Source organism: Myotis daubentonii, chromosome 4 (genome assembly GCF_963259705.1).
Source record: "Myotis daubentonii chromosome 4, mMyoDau2.1, whole genome shotgun sequence".
Lineage (NCBI taxonomy): Eukaryota > Metazoa > Chordata > Mammalia > Chiroptera > Vespertilionidae > Myotis > Myotis daubentonii.
Genome location: NC_081843.1, coordinates 67097329 through 67108058, shown reverse-complemented (window position 1 = coordinate 67108058; position 10730 = coordinate 67097329).

The window sequence follows — 10730 nt, the reverse complement described above, 5'->3', positions numbered from 1 at the left end:
CTACCTCAGCCTGTTCTTACGAGGATTAAATGACATCCTGTGTGTAAACCCCTAAGCACAGTGACTGGCTCATAGAACTAATTCAGAAATGCTGATTCTTGTTAGGCAGGTAGCTTTATTATATATTAAGCCTTTTGTGAGAGTGGCTCATAATATGTGGAAGTCATTGAAAGTCCAGCCAAGCTTGAGACCAACCAAAGGGATATGGTTTGGCTCCATTATTTAAGCTCTGAGCCAAGCCATCAAAAAGGATTGAACACATATTAGGAGAAAAAATATATTAAATGATGAGGTGGGTGTGACTGAGACCATAAAGAATCAATGCCACAATATTATTATTGGTTTGGCTCGTCTTCATTTATAAACATTGAGCCTGGTTTGAGTGGTTCAATTTTAGCCCCATTGACAGGTTCTTCATTTTACTTTTAAAATCTTGGTCATATTAAGGAAAATATTTACACATTTTTGTGCTCTATTTTTGCCACTCTGCATGGCTCATACAGACTCTTTTTATCTCTGTCCTGTATTACCTGAAGCATTGGCAGGCTTTTATAATCTAATAAACAATGTGGTTTTGATAAATCAAATACAGTTTGAGATTGAATTTAATGACAGATAATGAAGTGGCTTTATCACATTGAATCACCAGGATCTCAGAGAATGGAAGCTTTGCCCCTGTGCTTCTCTCCAGCCCCAAGATCTGTGCTCTCTGAAGGTAGTGGTGGCCATGAGCAAAGCTGTCCTCTCTGCTCATTTAGGTTCTTTGAGAAAGCACAGTATCCCAGTGAAAGAAATCCCAAAATATTCCTTTGGGAAGAAGCATTGTATTTGTGTGACTTAGAACTCAAACCTATTCTAGGACTATGCATATCTTTGGGTCAATAGGTCAGAAGCTAGTTAGAAAAAAGAGAAGTAACAATAATTCTGACCTTGTAGGAAATTGAGGCAGAGGCTTTGACCAATTAGGCAATGTAACAGGGTGGAGAGGGAAAAGACGGACACACTACCACACTGAGAAATTTGAAAAATGAAGAAGATAGTTGAATAATTCTCTAGAATATTTATTTTTCTTTTTAATGCCTTTACTCAAATTTCTCTAATTTTTACCACTTATCTTTTGCTATCTGAAGGGTTGATACCTTACCAGAGGTCTGGTGCATGAAAATTCGTGCACTGGTGGTGGGGTGTTCCTCAGCCCAGCCTGCCCCTCTCACAGTCCAGGAGCCCTCAGGGGATGTCCTACTGATGACAGAAGCCTAAGTCACAGTTTGGTCTCCCTCTGTGGGAGGCAACCAGGCCGATCAGGAGAAGGCGCTGCCCCCATCACCCCATCACTGCTGCCGGCCCTCTCAGCCACCGCTGCTGTGTCCGGAAGGGCATCTGGAAGGATGTCTGGAAGTATGTTTGGCTGTCTGATCTAATTAGCATATTATGCTTTTATTATTATAGATATCTGTGAATATATATTTATAAGGGTGGGATCTATTTCTGTTTGTTTAGAACCTAAGTTCAGTGCCTGGTATTTACTGAATTTTATAATAACTTAGTGGATAAGAGGGCTTTTTGACAAATTACTAATAAATACTCACTGAATTATTGTGGGATTTGGCTATAACCCCCAGTCCTTGAATTGTGAATGAACTAAAACATCTTAGGTGTTCACAATTCTATATTTCTATTTCCTCTGCTCATATCCTCAGCATGTTTTAAAATCATTCTTTGTAAGCAAAAAGCTCACCTAACCATCCTTATTCTTTGGTGAGACTCACAACTTTCTTTTAATCTCTTGTTTTTATTATTAGAGGTGATTCAACATATCAGATAACTTGTAAGTATTAGGCCAGCTCATCTTTAGTTCTCTTGCTGCCAACACATAGGTTTCATGCTGTTCCCCAGTCGTTCCTACCAAGGGGAGAGTATGCACTCAATTGCCAACACTCCACTGGGACTCCTGACAAAAGAATTTTATTAGGCCCACTTTCAATCGGATGCAATGAAACCCTTGCCAGGAGCACGGCAGTGGCTACTGCTCATGCTCCAGAATTGCTGTGTGGTCAGGTCAGGGCTTTTTTCCTTAATAGGCGCTGGGTCAGACTTTCTTGTGGGTTTGTGTGTGGGAGGCGAGGCAGACAGTGTGTGTCAAGAAGCGGCCCTCTGCCTCTTGTGTAGGAAAATTACTGCCACATGAAGGTAGGGCAGGAAGCCAGGGGCTATCCCATAGCCCTCCCCTTTGAATAATTTGCCCCCTCTCTGTGCAAGAGCACTTGTACTGGAGTGAGAGAATTGTGTTCCTGGAATACGACCTCCCAACTGCTAACCACTCACAAGTTGAAAGTCAAGCATCTTTGGATGCTGCATTAAGTCATGTATCATAACCAGATTGCAGGAAGGATTTCAACTCTTTAAAAGGTTGCCTAACTTAGCTGTGTATTTGAGGAAACCAGTCATTGAAATTAGGAGTAAACGTTTCAAACAAATCTAGTCATCCCTTCTTGGGCACACAAACCATTTTAGTAGGAATTATAGCCACTACTACTTTCAGTGTAAATGTGTGTATGTTCCTGTTTAAACTGAAAAGAACCCAGTGGCTGTTAGTGTCCTTCAAGGGATGGTAAAATTCCAAATCCATGTCATAAATACCCATACATGTGGTCAAGGCTGACCAGATCAAAGATCTTTAATTCTAATTTCAAAGGAGTAGCCAGCTAAATATAGGCTTAATACCTGAAAGTAGATTAAATACAGAGCTAATTATATATAAAAATTGTAGCTGAGGCTTATAATATACAGAATAACTAGTTAATAAACTCAGCAGTTTATTGGATAAAACTGACCAACTATTTATATGTGAAAATAATTACCCTCCTGATTGAAAAAAAATCACAATTTTCAGTTTGGAAATTTAGGAATCATTTGCCAAGAGTGAAAAGTATGCCTTTAGCAGAGAGATCAGGCCTTTCCTCTTGTCCTTGTGACCAGTGCTTCCAACCTTAGGTGATTTGATTTTGAAATGATAAAGGAGTGATAATAATCAGATAAACTCTGTATTACTGGAAGAATCTTGAGATTCGGAGGGAGCTGTGTAGAGGATTTCTGCTGCTGTAGAGAATAATTCCCTCGGCCCCTGCATTATTCATCTCATGTAAATTTTGATGAAGTTCATCACTGTGATTATTATTTCATTTACTACATTTATATGTTTATAGCACAATTTCCACAGTAGGATCTTTTTCCTTTCCCAGATTAACATAAATTTGACGGCAAAGGAAGCCTCTACAGAAGCAGGTAACTGGCACACATCACCCAGCTCACTGCTTCAGAACTTACTCCAATGTGGTCATCCTCCCCCAGGATGTCCAGGAGCGGGCTGTTTGGCCACGGTATCTCAGTATCACGTATTTACACACCTGTAACAATTAATGCCTATTGCATACGCCAGGACATAGACAGATGATTGTATATGCTCATAACTACCCTGTGAGATGAGAGTAATTCCTAGTTTTATGACTGAGATTCTTAGGTTCATTGGCCTCCTCAATTTAGACAAGTAGCCGAATGGAAGAGCCAGGATTGTAAACCAGGGTGCTCTGATGATGGAATCCATGCTCTTTTTATGATGACATTCACCACGGGGAATTCAGGCTCCTTGAAAGAAATCATGGACTCAGCAAGGACCAAAATGAGGATATAACTAGTTGGGATGATAGGTCCTAGACTCTAGGACAGTGATGGCAAACCTTTTGAGCTCGGCGTGTCAGCATTTTGAAAACCCTAACTTAACTCTGATGCCGTGTCACATATAGATATTTTTTGATATTTGCAACCATAGTAAAACAAAGATTTATATCTTTGATATGTATTTTATATATTTAAATGCCATTTAACAAAGAAAAATCAACCAAAAAAATGAGTTCGCGTGTCACCTCTGATATGTGTGTCATAGGTTCGCCATCACTGCTCTAGGAGTATCCTCAATGAGCGCCCTTGGCACTTCCTCAGCTGGGTTGGTTTTGTAGATTCATGCCACGTCAGCATTGGGAAGAGGCTTGAAGGTCATCTAGCCCAACCCCCAAGGGGCCATCTAGCCTTTGTCTGGATGCTGCCTCGGTTCTCGAGGCAGTCGGTCCATTCTTTTTGGGACAGCACAAACTCATAGAACGTTCTTTATGTTCAGCCAGACACTTTATCCCATGATGCTTCTATACAAATTCCACCTTCTGTTTAACAGTTCTTGAGATATTTGAAAGGGATTCCAAATTCCTCCTTTCTGTAAAAAGTAGTCCCAGTGCTTCAACTGTGATCTCTGGGAGATGTTTGCATTTCCCCTATGGCCCTGTAATCTCCTCCCTGAATTCTGTGCAGTCTTATAAGGTAGCAGTAAGATCAAAGCACAGTACATCCAGGACCTATTTAACTAGTCAGGTTAGAGTGGCACTATCCCCTGGGAATTTTAGAGAATATGCATCTAAAATTACATTTGGCAGCCACACAAACTATTGTGATTTCATTCTAGCTGAGTACCCTTTCCACTATCCCCTCATCTCAGCCGATGCAGGTCTCAGGCTCCAAGCAAACCCACGCACGCACGCTGAAATCTTGTCATAGCTTCAGGAAAGAACCCTCAGGGACGAGAGTCAAAGTGCACACGTTTGTTTCCAGGAAAACAGGGAAGGAGGTGGAGGGGCAACTTTTAGCGTAGCAGGGGTTTGTCCCTTACTCTGGCACTCTGAACTTGTGTCTGAGTTTTTCTGGGGATAAGGTGTGGAGTGACTGGTCAAAGCAAATGAATAGAAATTGTATTTCTCCAGATGTCTGAGAGGTTTTAAGAAACAGAAAGCAGTGCTTCTTCTAACAGACTATGATTCCAACATGGGAGTCAGCAGTTTCGCTCATCTGTTCCTTCTTGCAGTACCCTGGGACATAATTTATCACGGCCAGGATGGGTTTGCTGTACATAGGAGTGATCTTGCTAAGCTGTCATGTGCAGAGGTATGTGACAATCTAGGATGGAGCTGAAAGAATTACATCATATGGGTTCATACTCAGAAGGTGGGGAAGATATTATTTGTGCCCTTTGGAGCACGTCAGGGTATTATTGACATGATAATGAATTTTCTCTTCGCTTTGTGAAAATGTAAGATGTTATAGAATAATTTTCAAAAGTGTCAATTGAATGTAAGAATAGTGCATTATGCTCCATTTCAATTAGCAGAGTCGGTATAACATTTGTATGGAAATATAATCAGATATTTTTTGTTGCATTCATTTTAGATACTCATGATCGACAGCTGTAGGGTATTCAGATTTGAATTGGTGACCTAGTTGCAACTCCCCTGTTCCATGTTCATTAAGCATATTTTTGTATTTAAATTTCAAGCATATTTAAAGTTAAAACAAATTATTTTTTAAAAGATTGTTTTAATCTTTTAAAATAGGGTGTTTATTTCAACATTTTAAAACAAATGGAGGAAAAATACTGAAAAGTAAAGTACTTTAAAGCATCTGTATATGAGATGTAAATACACACATACATACACACACACACACATCAATAAATTTGATGTCTTTCAAGCTGTATTGAGAGATGAGATGGAAGGACATACAAGCACCTGTGTTGCATTCACAAATTTCAACAATTATGTGGGGGTACATAATTGGACTCATTAAAAAGTTGGTATGTTTTTACAATGGAATAATATGCAGCTGTAAAAATGAAGGATCTCTTTCCCTTTAAGACAGCATGGAGACCTGGAGAGTATTATGCTAAGAGAAATAAGCCAGTCAGAGAAAGACAAGTGTCACCTGATCTCACTTATATGTGGAATCTAATGAACAAAATAAACTGTCGAACAAAATAGATCCAGAGACATGGAAGCATGGAACAGACTGACGAATCTCAGGGGGAAGAAGGGAAGAGGGGCTAGAAGAGATTGACCAAAGAACATGTATGCTTATATGCATAACCCAGGAACACAGACAATAGTGCAGTGAAGGCCTGGGGGGTGGGGTGCGGGACTGAGGTGGAGGTAGTCAATGGGGTGAAAAAGGGGGACATCTATAATACTTTCAACAATAAAGATAAATTTTTAAAAATGTTGATATGTTTCTGTATCTAGACTTGCCAAAAATGTCCATACTTAACCACCTCCACAATATAAACAGGACTCAGGCACAAACACCCATGTGCAGAAAGATTCTGAAAGAGAAAACTTTTGAAAGACATTGAACAAAGAAAGAGGAGACCTTTTACTGTAAAGCTGTGATTTATTAAGTGTCTTTAGAATTCTTGTGAGGGGCCTGCCTTTGTTCTTCTCTGGTAGGTCTCTAACTCCACTGATGACAGGAAAGTCTTCAGTGGTTCCAGAGACAAGCTGCTGGAAATCCTGCACATTTATTTTCTAGGAGGAAGTGAGATGATTAGGAGAGTGATCCTTTCAGAGAGATTCTCTCTTTAAAAAAATTTTTTAAAGGATTCTAAATTAAGCCATATCCATTTCTGGGACCCTAACGTGGCTCACAAAAACCAAGAGCCAGATGTTTCATGTCAGATGATTTTAAAAACCTTAATAAAGGGAGAGCAAAGACAGGGATGGGATGTGAAAAAATTGTGAGAACCTCCCAAGTAACGGGACATCTCTTTAATCCCAAACATATTCTATTTCACCTGGTATCTTTCAATTTAGAAAAAGGAAAGTGTTTCTTATTTTTAAAAAAGATATATTTTTCTCGATTCATATTCAGTACCTTACGTTTAAGTATGTATTCATCACTCATTAGGTCTAGGGTGGATCACAACCTAATTTATAAATTCAAAAGTATTAGTCACATCAACTCAATTGCTCAAGGCCAAGTATCTGGAAGTTAGAGTATGAACTAAAAATTTCCTGTCCTTGGACTGGTGCTCTGGGCAATGCTGCTCTTCTATAAAAGTTTTGTTATATCTTAAATTTAGCATAATATTGTTTATCAGTTGAAAATGTTTAACCTTCTTAAACTGAGGTAACATAAAATTAAATCAATGGTCTAGAAAATTCTAGGGACAGTAGTTTAAATCATTTGGCTCTTCCTAGAGATTCTGATTTTTTTTTTAAACTGGAAAAAAAGGTAATTACTCGATAGCCATAGCTCTAAAATATACCTGACAGGTTATTTTTATTTGTTTGGTTTTCAGACATCGTATCCATGTTTTCTACTATGTAGTCTTCAGCAGAATGAATCAAAGCCACTCTGTGCCCAGAGCTAACACCAGTGCTGCGCTTTTTTTTTTTTTTTAACATTGCAAGGCTTTACCTCAAGTGCTATGCAGTAAATTTAGAGGGAAAGAAAAATTTTATTAAATTATAACTGAGAGGAGCTGATTTTTTTTTTACATAGCAAACAAAAAATTCCTTCATGAAAGGCTATAAAACCCATATTATTTACCAGAGAGACCTTTCTGTCTCCCAGGTAAACACTTACAGTGTGTAGACTTGTGTAAATACATATTTAGGAGTGGCTAAATATGGCGAGGTATTTTTAAAGGTGTATTTACAAAGCTGAATACATATATTGGCATTTTGGCGTGTGTCAGCTGTGTGTGCTGCTCTGCTGTCTGTGGTGGGACTCGGGTAGATCCACCTTGGATGTAGCGACTGAGTTTCAAAACATTCATCTTTAATCAAAATTACTATGGACAGGCCCTTAAATCATTTCAAAAGGGTAAAAATTTTCAACTAATGGAGCTCAAGTCTTTCTTGCCAGTTTGACTTGAGAACACATTTTCAAATGCAGGAATCATTCACGGGAGTAAATCTCCTTTCTGAACATCTTTGTGCATAAAATAACCTTCATTTCACATGCAGCTCGGAATATTACCAACGCCTCAAAGATACAGACCATATGATGAATGGATCAACTAGGGGGAAAATCAAGGGGGGAAATTCTATTAAGATATTTTTAAAGTAACTTTAAAAACACATGAAAATGTAAGTGGTAAAATCTGTTTGTTGTTAATTCAAGGGCAGGAAGCTTCCTATGATAATGTAGTGAAACTGTCAAGAGGATTCACAGTGTCTTTGTTTCTTCCTCCCTTCTCGGGCAATGTGTTCTGTGTGAGGAGAGAATGAGACGGGAAGAGAGATGTAGGAAGAGCACTACCTACGCTCCTGCTGTGCGCTGTGCCTCTGAGCGCACGAGGATCCCATTTGTATAAAAGCCCTTTCTAAGATGGAGGGGTCCAGAGTCTAAATAACTCTAGAGCTAAACAAAACTTCTACTTCATTTTTATTTATTTAAAAAATATATCTTTATTGATTTCAGAGAGGATGGGAGTGGGAAAGAGAGATAGAAACATCAATGATGAGAGAGAATCATTCATCAGCTGCCTCCTGCATGTCCCCCAAAAGGGAATCGAGCCCACAACTTGGGCATGTGTCCTGACTGGAATCGAACCGTGATCTCCTGGTTCATAGGGCACCACTCAACCACTGAGCCATGCCAGCTGAGCTTCTACTTCATTTTCAATGTGGTATGCAGCTCTTTCTAAATGCTCTCAATAACCTGCAATGGCATAATTGAAAATCTTATTATTTAAACCATAATAAGTTTTTATTAAGGGGCAGTATATTTATCTAGTAAAATGATTTCTCCAATCAAATTTGCACTGGGCTGTTTTTTAACTTTACAAAAATATATATCATGCCTACATATTTTTCTAAGGTACAAACACCACAAATTTTTATTGAGCATTCTGGCTTCTAAAACTTTAAAAGACCATTTTCATTTAAAACCTCATGTCTGTGCTGTAAGGCCTCCAGAATGGAGAAGCTCCTAAGTGCTGACACAATTTTAGCTTTAACTGTGAGTAGATGCGCTCCGTACCTATTACTTGTACCAGTATTTTAGACTTGGAAAACAAGCTTTCCTGGCAAAAGACAATCCTTGTTTAAAATGTTTTTAAGGCTCTGAGCAGGCACAAACACCTTTGCTTTACAATTTTTAGTAGTTTTAGCCATCCTTAATTTTATTCTGTGGCTAAGTATTTCTTTTCCATGTAAACTTCCATTAGGAACAAATTGCTGACACCACATCTACTGACAGAAATGCCACAACATAAATTACACCAAGAAAATACCGCTTTGGGTGGGGGGCACGGCAGGAGGAACTAAGCTAGATAAAAAGCCACTGTGCTACTGCCCAGGCTGCAACCCGGTCCCACTGACCACTGATAAAATTTATCACAGAGCCACATACGGGAAGGCGGCCTGAAGAGGAGCCGTCTGTGGTAAAACGTGTAACAGCAGAGCAGCTAATGGAGCTTTATTACTTTACTGGAGGCGCTATCTCTGGATGCTTCACTTTCCTAGCTTTAGCAAGTGTAGGAATTGTTCTCCTCTATGCAGAGCTGCCCTTACAAAATCTGAACGATAGCATCTCCAGGGCTCACCAGTTCACCCCTCTGCCCAGTACCCGTAACCAGCAGAGGCTCCAACAAAGTTAAACACCAACCTGACTCTTCATTCTTCAAAAAGAATGCTCATCTGTAATGTTCATGGTCTCTTTGGAAAGAAGCAGCCTTGGACGTTGTTAGTTCCTGGCTACTTGTTGGAATTCGGTGCTGGCACTCGCAGAAAGTAGAAATATCCAAATTCCATCAATAAGAGGACTCTCACTTACCGAGAAATTAAAAACTTTGTCACTGAATGGAGCTTATTCTTTAGGGGTTGAAAGGAAAGAGTTTGTGTAAGCTTGCACATGCACTGGTAAGTCACAATTGGATGGTTAAATGGTTACAAATAAGAATGATTAGGAGTGTGGCGTCTTAGATGCCAGTGAAGATAGCATTTCAAAGAAAGGAAGGAGATCAATTGTGTCACATGCTGCTGAGAGGACGGGAGTAATGTCACCAGGATGGTGACATAGGTCTTTCTGACTTCACTCCTCCTCACAAGAAGACAACTAACAACTGTTCATGGGCCAGACACCACTGAGAGAATTGTAGAGCTTGGGGGTGAGGCTAAAGGCCCTGCTGCACCACAGAGACCACGATGGACTGCATTAGAAAGGTAAGAGGAGGAGCTGCATCCTGGCCACGTTGCCCTCCCCTGGCCAGAGCAGCCCCACGTGGAGTGGTCTCCTCTGAGCCTCTGGTTCCTTTGGTGGGAAAATGAGTGTTTTGTTGTTCTTATCATCTTTGCTATCCGTAAGGCATGGCTTAAAACATAAATAATTGGGCATGCAAGTGCAGGTGTAGTCTGCTCGTTCTACACAGCATACATCTCAGTCTCTGAGCTCTCTCCATTCCTACATGTTCATTGAAGAAGTGAGGGATTTTTGGAGAGACTGCCTCCATTATGTAAGAGAAACTGCATTGCTATCTGGAGGGGTCACTTTATGGTAAATCTGAGAATAACTGCAAAGGACATTTGTAAGAGAGCAAGGTTTTCATCTCTTACTGTTAGCCTCAGAAGCTGGGAACTTCACATCGACCTTCTTTGCTTTTTGTCCAAGTCCATTGTTAACACAATATTTATATAACACCTTCTGAAGCTGCTTATGTATCTAGCCTCTATATTTCCTTAGGTTAATGTTTCATGTTCACTACCTCAGTTTAAAACAGCACTTTATTTTATTTTTCCTAAATACATCTCATTCAATCTATAAGGAAAATTAGTTTACTATCTAAATGACTAGGGTTGATAAATCACAATAGATATTATTTATTAAATATATTAAGCACTGTTTAGGAGTTT